The following is a 15,265-nucleotide window of genomic DNA, read 5'->3' as shown; positions in this document are numbered from 1 at the left end:
TATGCAGTTTTATAGTCCATTGAATTTTAGTATAACAAAGTGTAAGTTTCAAGTGGCTCAAAATTACGTTACGCCTTTCAGCTTTTTAACTAGACTTTTACGAATATGAATTTTAGTTAAGGGTTTTCCAATAACAGGTGTTATTTTGAATAGCCCGCTATTTCGGTAGATGTCACTTTTGAAGCTGTCATTTTTTGATATTTTACAAGTAGAAACTACGCCATTAATAAAAATGGAACGATGCCCGCTTAAACAACGCATTCAAAGTTTAAAATTCACTATAAAAATGGTGAAAATTTGGCAGAGACGGTTCGTAAAACTCGAACATTTTTCGATCATCGTGAGGCACTTTGTCTGACCGCAATAAAGAAATTGGTGAACAAATTCGAGCTGTTGAGACAAGTTGGTGATGCGAAGAATAAAATCTGTGCACTTCGCTCAAGAACAGCCGAAAATATTGCTGTTGTAGCCGAAAGTGTTGAAGAAAACCCCGGTTTGTCCATTCTTTGTCGTTCTTTAGAATTAGGCATTCCACAAACGTCATTACGCCGTATTTTGCATAAAGATTTGGGTCTTAAGGCTTATAAAGTCCAGTAAACACAAGAACTCAAGCCGGCCGATCATCAACAACGTCGTGTCTTTGCTGATTGGGTCGTTGAAATGCATGAAAATGATCCGGAATTCCATCGAAAAATCATCTTGAGTGATGAGGCCCATTTCCACCTCGGTAGCTTCGTCAACAAGAAAAATTGTCGGATCTGGGGCTCAGAAAATCCAGAAGTTATTGTTGAAAAGACTCTCTATCCTCAACGTGTTTGGTGCGGTTTATGGTCCGGCGGAGTCATTGGACCTTACTTTTTCGAAAATGAAGCTGGAGCAACAGTTACGGTGAATGGATAGCGCTATTGAGAGATGACTAATGATTTTTTATGCGCCACACAAGCAACGAAACTATTGATCTTTTACAGGAATAACACCTCTTATTGGAAAACCTTTTATAAAAAACTCCGAATTTCATATGACTACAAAACAACGTTGATTTTTGAATTTTTGTTCTCTGAGTTGTCACACTTTTTCTGCCACACAAAATACATGCAGGAATTTTTTTTTTAAAGAAAAGGTCTGGCACCGTCAACAAAAAAACCAACCAATGGCGCACCCTCTATAAATTCGGCAGAAATAACGATAAAACCGTCGGCGCTTACTCCGCTTTGACAGCGCCAAAAGCAAGGATAAATAGAAATTTTGTTTATATTTTGTTGTCGCAAAATTACACAAATGAAAAATGCATATGTGTGTGTGTGTGAGTACAAATGCTTTGCGCCAAATTTACACCCATCCATACATAAAAATGTTGGCGAGTACATGTGCATGTATGTATGGTATGTGTGGATGTGGGTATGGCTGTACCGAATGTATTTATTTATTTTCTCTCCCACACACCTTTGACGTGCAGCTGGCTGGGCTGTCATATTCGTGATATATGTGTGAGTGTGTTTGTGAATGTTTAAAAAGAAAAATAGTTGTTTGTATGTGTGCGTATTTGTACATGTGAAGGTGACGGCCATATGCCATTCATAGTTCAATGAGAAAGTTGAAAATCCAACAAATCCTTAATTGGCCCACCCACATGCCGGATGTCCACAATATCGTAAATATGTGTGCGAAATGGAATGTTTGGCTGTTGGAAAATCAAATAACAGCATTTCAGTTACATAAAAAAATGTGTAAACGTTTTATTAATAAAATATGTAGCCTATTAGTTGTACTATGTTTTCGTCCTTTCACCTCGTTCAGATATGAAAACATGCATATACATACATACATAAATATATTTACAGGTTTATCAATTGTAACTGGTTGTTAAATGCTTAAAAGGTAGTTCTTCAATTCTAGAGATTTATTATACGTACCATTGTTTGGTTTTGTAATTACTTTCAATGCAATAAAACAGTTATGTGAAGCAATAGTTGTTTCCTTTTATGCACACTGTGGCGTATTGAATTATTAATTGTGAAATGCAAAAAAAAATGATTTTTGCTTAAACGCACAAGGCACTTATAGTGGTTACTATGGAAGCCGTTGTAATCTACTTTGGCACAAAATTACAGCTAATTTATTAAGATATTTGTAATATTAGATAGATCTAAATTCTCTAAACGAAAATATTTATAAATTGGGCAGATGCCTATGACGGATGTTGGATGTTTTCAGGGACACTCAAGTCACAAACTGTACAGGCGACAGAAAGTACATTCTCGCATTTAGCTTCAGAAGACTTCCTCTTGCACGAAAAATTAAGCTAATAGCGTAGGCAGAAAAATCATGGCAGAAATCTTAAATGGCTGTGCTTATAGAGCTTTGTCAAAAAATCGAGAATTGTTCATTTAAAAGGCGCGCGTTACTCATATCTCTAGATTTTTTTTTTGCTGGAATGTTGGTAAAACTGTCCTCTATAGTGTCGCAGAGTTTGAGCTCTGTGTGTCAATTAGCCTGTTTTTGGCATTTAATTATATCAATCAACCGCTATTTGGATAAAAATATCGAACAAAGAATTTGTCTTAAGTTTTGTGTTTTAAGCGGGATTTCGTGTGTCGAATCGTTAAAAATGTTGCAGATGTTGCAGCCTATGGCGAGTGTGCTTTGACAAAAACACGCGTCCACGACTGGTATAAGGCTTTTGTTGAGGGCCGAGAAGTCGTGGATTTGGCCAATTTGCTTCGATCTCGTCGCCCATCAACGTCTTCAACGGAAGAAAACGTCGACAAAGTCAAGGAAATGGTGCTGGAAAACCATCAATTAAGTTTGAGGGAGGTTGCTCGTGATCCACGAAACATTTCGCAACACTTTACACCATCAATTGTGCGTGAGACGCGTGGCTGCTCGACTCGTTCCAAGAGAGTTGAACTTTTTTCAAAAAATTCATCGGCAGAAGGTGGCTGAAGACATGATTGAGCAAATGAATTCGGACCCAACTTTTATTCAGCGCATCGTAACAGGTGCGACATGGGCATATGAGTTTGACATGCAAACCAGCCAACACGCGGCTGAATGGCGCTATCCCCATGAGCCGAAATCCGAAAAACCACGTCAAAGTCGGTCAAAAGTGAAAGTCATGCTACTCGTTTTCTTTGATTATCATGGTGTTGTGTACTCGGAATTCATTCAAATGGTTCTACAGTAAATAAAGAATATTACTTGGAAGTTATGCAACGTTTGAGAGAGAATGTGCGTAGGAAACGGCCCATTTTGTGGAAAGAAAACGCATGGATCTTGCACCGTAATAACCCACCGTCTCACAAGGCTCATATTGTGAACACTTTTTTGACCAAAAACTCGACAAATATCATCGAACAACCAAGGTATGCACCGGATTTAGCCCCCTTTTGACTTTTTACTTTTTCCAAAACTTAAATTGCCACCCCACGTACGTCGCTTTGAGTCGATAGAGGCCATTAAGGAGAATTCGCTGAAGGAACTGAAGAAGTTCTCTTCAAAGGTGTTTAAAAGGTGCTTTGATGACTGGACTAATCATTGGCATTTGTGTATTGCTCCGAATGGAGCTCATTTTGAAGGCGAGAAAATAAATGTTGATGGTCAAACAATTATTTTTCGTTTTATTGAACAATTCCCGGTACTTTTTTGACAGAATGTATTTATCCTGCTGTCTCAAATATAAGGAAATGATTTTAAATGAATTTTCATAAGTACTCTTTTGAGTTTAAATAATAATATTTTGTGCGTAATGAAGTTTTAAATATTTTTGTATTTTGTAATTAAACTTTTGAACCTGAATTCTATGGATTTAAAAATGAAATATTTATTACGAAAATTCTGAAATAGCAGTAGGCAATAAATGTCTCAAACTAAATGAAACTAAAATTAAGCAGTGCTCAAATTAATAGGATGACGACGAGTTACCAAGTTTTAACTATTGGGTTGGCAACTAAGTAATTGCGGATTTCACTCATAGATGGCTTCAATTGAATTTTTAGGTTTGCACACGTAGTACAAATGTAAAACACATTTTGTTATTTGATAGTTGGCAATTCAGCTGTTAATCAGTAAAAAAAGTTTTTTGATCGGTTGCGTAGTTTTCGTTTGGCATTCGTTGAAAAATGGAAAATCAAAGGGAACATTTTCCTCATATTTTCCTTTTTTATTTCCGCAAAGGCAAAACCGCATCGCAAGCTCATAAAAAGTTATGCGCTGTTCATGGTGACGAAGCCTTAAAAAAGAAAGGCAGTGTCAAAATTGGTTTGCCAAATTTCGTTCTGGTGATTTTTCACTCAATGATGAAAAACGCTCTGGTCGTCCATTTGAAGTTGATGACGCCCTAATCAAAGCAATAATCGATTTGGATCGTCACAGTACAACACGTGAGATTGCAGAGAAGCTTCATGCATCACACACACGCATTGAAAATCACCTAAAACAACTTGGCTATGTTCAAAAACTCGAAACATGGGCTCCTCACGAACTGAAAGAAATGCATTAATAGGTGCGATTTGCTAAAGAAACGTAATGAAAAGAATCCATTTTTAAAACGACTGATAACTGGCGATGAAAAATGTGTTGTTTACAGCAATATCAAGCGAAAAAGATCGTGGAGCAGGCCAGTTGAACCCACTCAAACAACGTCAAAAGCTGATGTGAAAAGAGGGTTTTGTTATCAGTTTGGTGGGATTACAAAGGAATTGTCTACTTTGAACTCCTACCACCCAACCGAACGATCAATTATGATGTGTACATTGAACAACTAACGGCTAACAACTAATTAAACAATGCAGCAAATATGAACGAGACGGTATCAATAAAACGGTCCATGGATGACATATGGAAAAAATAAATTTTTAATTTTTTGTTTTTTGGTAGGACTGTTATAAGCTTACATGGCAAATTTCAGCGTGATATGTCACATAGTTTGTTTTCTGTGCTACTGTAAACAAGTCAAGCTCGAGTGTGTTCTTCGAATTCTCTTTTATGACTTCAATTGTCTCAAAATGTTTACCACGGAGCGGCAACTTGAGCTTGGGAAACAGGAAAAAGTCACATGGAGCCATATCAGGCGAATACGGTGCTTGCGGAACGATATTAACATTATTTTTGTTCAAATAATCGCGAACAAGACGTGATGTGTGAGCTGGTGCATTATCGTGATGCAAGAACTATGACTTGTTGTCCCACAATTCCTTCCTTTTAAGACGAATGTTCTCGCGCAAACGCTTTAAAACGTCTAAATAATATTCAGCGTTTACCGATTTTGCGATTTGTGCGATTTTCAAGCACAATTTCTTTTACTTTTCCGATGTTTCTGATGTTGCTGGACGACGTTCATGAGGCAAGTTTTCAACCGATGTACGGCCCTCTTTGAACGATTTGTACCACTGGAAAACACGTGCACGCGATAGAGCAGAGTCCCCATAGGTTGTGTGCAACATTTTTAAGGCGTCTGAAGCCGAAATTTTGTTGGAATAACAAAATTTCAAACAAATTCTTTGAATTTCCATCGTTAAATTCGAAGAACACACTCGAGCTTGACTTGTTTACAATAGCACAGAAAACAAACTATGTGACATATCACGCTGAAATTTGCCATGCAAGCTTATAACAGTTCTACCAAAAAACAAAAAATTAAAAATTTATTTTTGCCATATGTCATCCACGGACCGTTTTATTGATACCGTCTCGTTTATATTTGAGCAGAAGCTATTGTAGTCCATCATGACAATGCAAGGCCACACACATCTTTGGCCACTCGGCAAAAATTATTGCAGCTTGGTTGGGATGTTTTGCCACATCCACCATATAGTTCTGACTTTACACCATTTGATTACTTTTTGTTCCGAACTTTACAAAACTCCTTGAATGGTAAAAATTTCAATAATGATGATGATGTCAAATTGTACCTGATTAAGTTGTTTGCTAATAAAAACCAGAAGTTTTATGAACGTGGGATTATGATGCTGCCTGAAAGATGGTCATTGATCAAAATGGGCAATACATGACATGAATGAAGTTATTTTGTTCTATGAAAAAATTGTCTTTGATTTTCTAAAAAAAACGGCAATTACTTAGTTGCAAACGCAATATTTCTTTGTGTTTCAGTTTTTTTTTGTTTCCAAAATTTTACTCGTATTTCGAGATGTTTTTGTGGTATGCAGTTTTATAGCTATTCAATATTAGCATAACAAAGTGCAACTTTCAAGTTCAATTTTAAATTCAATTCGATTGTAATTTAATGCGAGCTGATGTGCTGAAAATGATTGGGTATTACAGATACAGATACAATCACATTTACCAAAAAAAACAAAAACAAAAAAAGGAAAATTTACGAAAATTGAATGAGCTATAAAACCAAGGTGAATCTACTAAAGGTGGTATCGTTAAATCAGCTGAATCTTATTTTCTTTCGCCGTGTCCATGTGGCTGTCAGCGTAGAATGAAACTAGACGAATCCATTCTTCGTTTTCTATGTACTTTGTCGTGACAATCAAACGAACAAAACATTGTTTCTGGACTAGTGCCACTACCTTTAACGAATGCACCTTTTATAACACTGCATACCTTGAAATATGAGAATTTTTGAAAATTCTGATGACAAGTTTTGTAATTTTTTTAAATCTATGTAAATTTTGTACGAAGTTTGGAGTTTTAAATTATATGGTTTTTGTTGTAGAATGCTCGATATTTTTATAAAAACGTAAAAAACTGTAATACAAAAACAAAAACAAAAAAAAAGAATAGTTAAAATTGGTTGCGGTCCTATTATTTCGACCAGGGGTATACATATGCATTTGTATGTATTGATTCTGAGCGTCCTAATATAATATTCATACGAAGAAGACACAATTTAATAAGTACTTATTCTCACCAGAAATTGCAAAAAGTACTTTTTATTCCTCCAAAACTAAATAGTTTCAAAAAGGTTCTTACCATAATTAAAAAAACAAAAAAATGTTTGCCCAATAAATTGAATTATTCGTCATATTTTCATACATTTTAGACAACTTGCCGCCAGATTTTTGAAAAAATTTACAGTATTTCACATTTTGTTATCATGAAAAAGATAGACGCAATTCGAAAATCGTCAAAAACTTGGGGGTTAGGCCACGGTAGAAATCTCCAAAAAAATTATTTTTAGGCTTAAGACATCTGTATAACACCTGAAAAACTAGTTTCATAAAATATCTTAAGAAATTATTTCATAAAATATTATATGGTCCATTCGATCAGTCATCAGTGGTTACTTGAATATTGCAATAAATCGATTTATAAGCACGCTATATGGGAAGTTGCGCCGTCTTGTTGCAACCAAATGTCGCCGCTGTTTAGCTGATTAATTTTTGGAAACAAAAGTTCAGTCAGCATGGCCCAATCACCTGCCACTCACCGCAACGGCAGCGCCTTCCCCATGTTGAAAGAAATAAGGACCGATGATGCTGCCAGCGGCATCTATGGTCTTTGCGAATAGATTTCAAAGTAAATTTCCACAATTTTGAGCAAATTTTGACTGATAATTTGAAGTTGTTTACGAAATTTTCGAAAGTACTTCAAAAAATATGAAATCAGTACTTTATAAATAGCTATTTAACAGCCAATCAAAGAAGTTTGTTTCACCCTGATTTAAAGATGGCGCAGTTAATCTGGTCATGCACCCTTCAAAAAAAAAAAGTCAAAGCAGAGTCGTGTAGCGGCTTTTTGTAATATTACAATAATTAAAAAAAGTGTTATAATTTATACAGTTTATCGCATATATGAGTAATGGGGAATCTTTTTCGGAATTTTAATTTACTTCATTGCCCTCACGAAAAAGTACCTGACCTGACTGAGTTAAATAAAAAGCTAAAACATCAAAGAATTTGAGAAACAAATATTAAAATGCAGTGGGACAGATTGTAACCACTCATGCATACATATGTATGTAAATTCTTAAATATAATAAATATAAAAAAATAAGTACATAAATAATTGACGCGCACACTTCTCATATGCGTTTGGTCGAGCTCCTTCTCCTGTATGTGACATGGGTCTTGATGCTGTTATACAAATGGAGGGATCTATAGATTTACGTCGACTCCGAACGGCAAATACTTTTTGTACGAGCAGCTTTTTCATGGCAGAAATACACTCGGAGGTTGGCCATTGCCGCTATTAGAAAAAACTTTTTCATTTTGCACAAATTAGAGTTTACACATTTTTGTTTTAAATATCTGGTGGTATGAACTTTTGAAAAGATCTCTCAATTTTTGTTTTTTTTTTTCAAAAAAATTTGTTTTTAATATTTTCGTTTATAATCTGCGCAATAAAGTCTGATAGAATTTTTTTTTATAAAAAATACTTTTTTTAATATTTTCATTTATGATTTACAAAACCTGTGCGAAATTTGTTTTTATAAACATCTTTTTGTTTGTTTTTTATAAATTTTTTTTTTATACAAATTTTTTTTTTTATATTTTAATTTTCATTTTTTATAAAAAATATTTTATTTTTAATATTTTCATTTATGATTTGCGCAATAAAACCTGATAGAATATTTGGTTTATAAAAACTTTTTTTAAATATTTTCATTTATGATCTGCGCAATAAAACCTGTTGGAATTTTTGTTTTATAAAAAATATTTTTTTTTAATATTTTCATTTATGATCTGCGCAATAAAACCTGTTAGAAAAATTTTTTGGTTTTTTATAAAAAATATTTTTGTTTTTAATATTTTCATTTATGATCTGCGTTACAAAACCTTTAGAATTTTTTTGTTTTTTTTTTATAAAAATTATTTTTATTTGTTTTTATTTTTCATCTATGATCTACGCAATAAAACCTGTTAGAAATTTTTTGGTTTTTTATAAAAAATATTTTAATGTTATAAATTTTATAAATTTTTTTTTAATATTTTCATTTATGATTTGCGCAATAAAACCTGTTAGAAATTTTTGTTTTTATATTTTCATTTATTATTACACAACAAAACCTGTTCAATTTTTTTTGTATAAAAAATTTGTTTTAATATTTTAATTTATAATCTGCGCAATAAAACCTTTTAGAAATTTTTTTTTATAAAAAAATACTTTTTTTAACATTTTCATTTATGATCTACGCAATAAAACCTGTTAGAAGTTTTTGTTTTTATAAAAAATATTTTTTCATGCCAAAAAAAATGTATTCTGAGGGTTGCCTTTGTCCGTCGGAAGTTACCTCTGTTAGAAAGCGTTTTGTAACATCATAAACAGTTCGGAGGCATAAACCTCGAAGGTCCTTTATTTGTAGCGCAACACAATGCAAATATCAGTAACTGGTCCTCTAAACCTGCCAATGTTTCTATTATTCCACATTCACAATTTCCTAAGCGACTTGTGAATATTAACATTAATATAAAATAGATATACATAGATGCCAACAACAAAAATAAGCGCTCAAACCAACAATCAATAATTTACTCCCTTTTCCTCCTACATCTTAATCAATTATTTGAATTGCAATATTTAAATCTTATTTATACAATTTTATAATCAACTTAAGTGCTCTGGCAAAAATAGCAAAATTTCACACAAAAAAATAAAACTACATTTAGCATTTATCGAAAATTATTTGAAGGCATTAGTTCATTACTCACATTTTGCCCAAGGTAAAAATTTAGAATGAATAACTATTTTCCTCCTTGCACCAGTTTCCTTCACTTTCTACCGGCTTTGGAAATACAAGTACTACCAAAAGCAGTCACCGAATAAAATATAAAATGAGTATGCAACTGATGACCAAACGCAACTGAATTTACAATAAAATTCATAACCTGATGGACATTCAGAGTGAGAGAGAGAGAGCAACCGCCTGCATTTAGTATATCCGGGCAGAAACAGCAAAGTGAAAAACACCCGCAAGCCACAAAACTCATTAGTAAAATTATTTTTGATAGAATTTTTGTCCAACCTTAATCATGGATGGACAGAGGTGGTGGCAGAAAGCTTTAGTAGTGTTGTGCATTTAAGTATGTGGTTGGTGCAAAACCACAGCAGCAGACCAAAAGCCACAATTGAATCAATGCAACCACATTTTGTTGTGTGCTGCTGCTGCTTCTGCTGCCTCTAAATTATTGACAATAATTTAATAATTGTCGCCGTTTTCTTTTTACAACTGAAATACCTGAACATGCGACTGTATTGAGGGTTATTTTTACGTATCGAGTGTGCAGATCAGTCAAGTATGGCGGTGTGACAAAAGATGAAGTCCATCAGCCGTCATTCATTTGTGGGCTCTGACTGTGTTATAACATACACACACACATACTCACTACTATAGTACCTATTTGCACCTAGGGTGACAATTTTTCAGGCACATTTCTCGATTGTATGCAGCTCTTTTGGTAAAGATTTGAGTGCATTTAAAGGTATACTTTTATTATAGAAACATTTCGTGCAAGCGTGTAAGAGCTTCTGATGCTTTTTTCAAGCATTAAATTGAAGAAAATAAAATAAAAATATCAAATGTGAAAATATGTGTGCTAAATTTCGACTGCGTTCCAAATAAAAATTGAGAAATTTCTACTTTGAGTTAAATATATAGAATTCGCTTGACTGACGAAGTGCAATTCTTCCATTCATAGCAGCCAACCAGCAATTCCTCTTTAAATTTTTTTAGCATTGCCGGTAAAAAAGAATGAAAACGTATATTCAAAGGAAATGCAATGAAAATTGAAACTGCAGTTTAAACAGAAAAAAGGTAGCACTTTTTTATAATAACAATAGTCACTATTTTCGAAGTAGCGTAGCGCGCCACACGTTTCAAATACGTCGACCGTCATAAAATTCTGGCAATGCTCTTCACATTCTTTTTGTCACCTGTGCATGTGAAATGCGACCATTCATTTATGCACGTACATATTAAAAACATTCCTGTACAAAAAGCAAATTTTGGAACGTTCATTAGGGACTAGTTCTCGTCTACCAAACACTAGTTACATAGCTTATCACAATAGATTGCGAAATAGGCATTTTAAAGTAAAAGCCGAACCTATTTCAACCATACATAAACATCTTTAAAGGGAATTTCTCACACCTAATCACATTTTTTCTACACTAAGCTAAATTTTAAAGTTTTTTTTGGTTAAAAACGCGATTTATTTACCTGAAGTATTAAACATAAAATAACCAAAATTTTATAATAGCGTTGGCCCTCGGCGAGCAGTGGAAAACCTTCGAGTGTATTTCCGTCACGAAAAAGCTTCTCACAAAAAATATCTGCCGTTGGGAGTCGCTTTGAAATTGCAGGCCCCTCCATTTGTGGAACAACATCAAGACGCACGCCACAAATAGGAGTAGGCCAAAGAGGTAATAAAGAGTGTAGGAGCCAATTATGGCCGCCGTTGAGTAGAAAGGTAAAATAATCTGCCTTATCAGATCCCTTTACGAGAACTCCGAACTGGTAGTGCTAAACAATTACCGCTACACAGCGACTCATTCACCACTAACACAGGCGTAAGGCAAGGTTGTCCCCTGTCACCCCTTCTATCGTTCTAGACGAACTTATGAGCCAATTGACCCTGCACAAAAGAGACACAGTATGGAGTTTCACCAGACATCTCGCGGATCTGGACTTCGCCGGTCACATCTGCCTCCTCTCTCACAAACTCACTGACATGCAAGCGAAGACAGACTGGAGGTCAACAGCGCTAAGACGAAGGCTATGAGAGTTAACCACAATTAAGCAAGACATATAATGGTTGACGGGTGCGCGGTGGAACTTGTCGAAAGCTTCTGTTACATCGGCTGCACTATCACATCAGATGGCGGGGCAGATGAAGATGTCAACTGCAGTCTAAACAAAGAAAGGGCGGCGGTCGGGCGAATGCATGCAGTTTGGGCGAATTTTCAAATCTTCAGGCGCACTAAACTGCGAATGTTCAGCTCATATCTGAAGTCAGTATTGTTGTACGGAAGCGAAACATGGCTGGTCTCTAACACCATCACACAGAGGCTACAATATTTCGTCAGCATAATCCTCCGTATCATCTGTAAAATGTTCTGGCCGAACACCATCAGCAATAGCGCGTTGTGAAGATTAACGAATGAGGAGCCCATCTTATGACAAATCAAATGCAGAAAGTGGCGCTTAGAAAACCACCAAATAGCATAAGGAGAATTGCACTGGACTGTAACCCGCAGGGAGCAAACTTACATTGAAATTACTTTAATGAGCATCTTAGGTAATAGTCAAGCTGCCCCCAAGGCTCTATCAATCTTTCAAGGAAACTCTTTTTTAGTGCTTAGTGCTAGAGCGCATGCTTTACACTGTTCAGCTCTTTTGGCTTCCGGGTTACAAGAGCACCAACGTAGGAATAGAGAAATTGGAAAAGGAAGCTGATAAATTCGCCAGAGAGCTTGCGATATTCACAATAGGACTCGAGACTTACATGAATTAAGAAATAGCAGAAAATATTAAATGAACTTCCCTGACAACACGCAGTGAGATAACATCGGGCAAAGATCTTATTAGGAACCTATAACCTCAAAAGGTTGAACACATTACCAATATTTTAATCAGAACAAGCTAGGCGCCACACGGGTCACTACAGACTGCGAAGTTACGCAGTCTTGAGGTAGGTATGCTCTCAACTCTGCGGTTCGGGTCTCAGACGCCTCATTTCCTCCGCAGTCGGCTGAAAAAGCAGTGGGTGGAGTAAATACTATCGATGGCGTAAAGTCTCCATACGCCCACAGGAGCGGAACCTGGACGCAGGAACCTGTTGTGTCAATTGACATAAACGCGGCTCCATCTTAAAGATATGTTAAAGCTGTCCCAGGATGGAAATCAGCCGAAGAGGAGGAATGGTATTGTGTTAGAGAGAGCATGCCCCACATATCATTGGTGTGACGGCATCTTTAATGATGTTTCTGACATTTTGATTTACACCTCATGACTACAAAAAAACAAAAAAAAGGGTCTCAGAGGCATCAATACAGCTGCTCTTGGAAAGCAATGCCATCTCGATAAGATGCGGAAAAAAACCTGTGCTCAGTACGGGAAAGAAAGAGGGCATAATATATTATCTACAACCTAAGGCCTATTTAGATTTCATCAGAGCACATTGTTTGGATACAGTATTGCGAAAGAGCAGAGGGCACATCGGTAGTAGTCAGATCGGAGAGCATACCTCACATAATACCTACCTATAGATGTCTACAGGTATGTACGCGGCTTCGAGTGCGATGGCACGTTATAATCATGCAAAATCCAAGAATTGTGTGCCCACTTTTCCGGCCGGCCAGGCAGATACTAATGATCCGATGGCGCTAAAAAATGACAGATGTATGTCTTACAGTCTTACCGACATAAGAAAAAAATGTGGACCGGATCTACGTGCGCGGTTCATTTAAATGAAACATTACCGGTACTTTCTGATCACAGAGTATGTAGGCCATTTCGGGCTAGTACCGAAACTACTACTTGTAAGAACTTGTTACTTAAATTTTCACTGAGGTGCTTGTTTTTTTTTTGTTTTTGAAAGCCTTTGCTGTATTTCACATCAGTGCTCGAACAACATACTCTGACTTTGAAACACTGTTGTTTTTTGCTTTTTTAAATTAATTTTTAATTTTTTTTTAATTTTTAAAAAATTTTTTTTTTTTAATTTTTTTTTAACTTTTTTGTACACTTTAAAATTCAATGAAATCTCTTTTATACAAATATTTCCGATATCTTATTTCATTATAAGCACATTTTTTAATGCGTATTCCGCAGCCAGAGTGTGTGATCTGCTATATCGAGATATGTTTTTTAAGGGGGGAAGCTGGTCTAGAGCGCAAAAAATGGGCATATTTTATGAATTTATTTTGACTCAACCAAGGAATCAATCGAAAATCTTGAAATAGGTTTAATAATATAGCTTTCATGGTACAAATACAAAATTTTTCGTCTGAATTAATTTCAAAATGGCCGCTGTCCAGCAGTTCTCCTAAGGCGCCTTTTTTTCTAGTGGGTCCATTGCCGAAGACGTAAACTCCTTAATTTTTGTCCTGGATCAAAAAATAAAATTTTTTTAGTTTCTATATAACAACAGAAAGAGACGTACGTAGGATTTTTTCGATATTTTGTTTTTTTCGCGAAATGGTGCACGTTTGAACAAAAAGTTACAATTTTCACTATAAAGAACGACATAAAATTGTTGATTAAAAAAAAAACTATGTAATATAAATAAAAAATCCTACGTACGTCTTCGGAGAAAGGTATTTCGAATGTATTGTCAAAATTTCGTAAGAATCGGTAAAGATTTGTTCGAGTTATGTCTTCGGCCAGTTTAAAAAAAGTGATTTCGAGAAAAACGCGTTTAAAGTTGTAAATAGCGTTCGGGGCATACCTGCGAGGCACTGCCGTCGAATGAAAAATTTGGGCATTTAGACATTTTTGCTGGCATCCCTCATTTGGTATATTATTTCTAAGACCCTAAAGCACCTTTTAAGACAAAAAAAAATTTTTCGATTTTTTCAAAATTCTAGACCAGCTTCCCCCCTTAAAGAGCAGTTAGAGAAGTGATACAAAAGCGCCCCTGCAGTCATACAGTCCTACTCGAATAGTTCTTGGGAGCAACAGTAGCCAACTGCTATTTTAATACAATTTCTCACATTACCGAACTCAGTTGATCGGAGGCTCCAGTTGCCATTGAATATTTTAGAAGCTTGCTACTTGACTTGAATGAAAAACTCAGTCTTCTACCCAGAATAGTATAGCCACGAGTAACTTCAGCCGGTTGAGAATCGCAAAAATGTGAGATAGGCGGCTGATATAAGAAGCATCTAACAACTCCGGGGGAGTTTAGCTGAGTAATATATTCCCTTAAATGACCTTTACGGTAAGATAATACCTTTCCTTAATATGTTATCGCCTTTTTGCTTTACAGCTTAAGCCTGAAATTTTTGAAAATTGAAATTCATATCTACATACATATCGAGGACCACAGTACAAAAGAAATCGGTAATAAAAAAAGTTGAGTGGAAAAGCAACGACTTAAATTAATGAATTAAAAAGTTGAAGGAGCTAATAAAATACAAAATCCTTTGAAATCTTTGTAGAAGCTACTGCCGAGAAATATGCCCTAAGTTTGTGATAATTCTGAGCCAATATCGACTGTAAAAATAAGCGAAATATTTTAATTGAGCGAGTAAATTAATTTTTGGAAAAGGTTGCTTAGATTTTGCACAATACTGTATGTTTTTTGTATGCAGCATAGTTTATATAGGGTGGCACATTGTCTGGCTTGTTCGCAAATTACTC

The 15,265-nt window shown here is 35.4% G+C and overlaps 1 protein-coding gene across 7 annotated transcripts in view; it reads right to left on the bottom strand.

The window, feature by feature from the left end:
- Window positions 1-15,265, bottom strand: part of LOC129253367 (DNA ligase 1) — a 64,339-nt gene that overhangs the window by 32,218 nt on the left and 16,856 nt on the right. Inside the window, exon 1 of one of the 7 annotated variants that reach the window (XM_054891723.1) lies at window positions 9,615-9,719. The exons of the other annotated variants lie outside the window; for them this stretch is intronic. The gene's annotated coding sequence lies outside the window, so the exon portion shown is untranslated. Of the gene's footprint in view, window positions 1-9,614; window positions 9,720-15,265 lie in introns of those variants that run through there. 7 annotated transcript variants of the gene reach the window in all.

The sequence above is a fragment of the Anastrepha obliqua genome, chromosome 1, assembly GCF_027943255.1.
Source record: "Anastrepha obliqua isolate idAnaObli1 chromosome 1, idAnaObli1_1.0, whole genome shotgun sequence".
Taxonomy (NCBI): Eukaryota; Metazoa; Arthropoda; class Insecta; order Diptera; family Tephritidae; genus Anastrepha; species Anastrepha obliqua.
The sequence above is the reverse complement of the archived record's forward strand: the minus strand, read 5'-3'. Positions and strand labels throughout refer to the sequence as shown.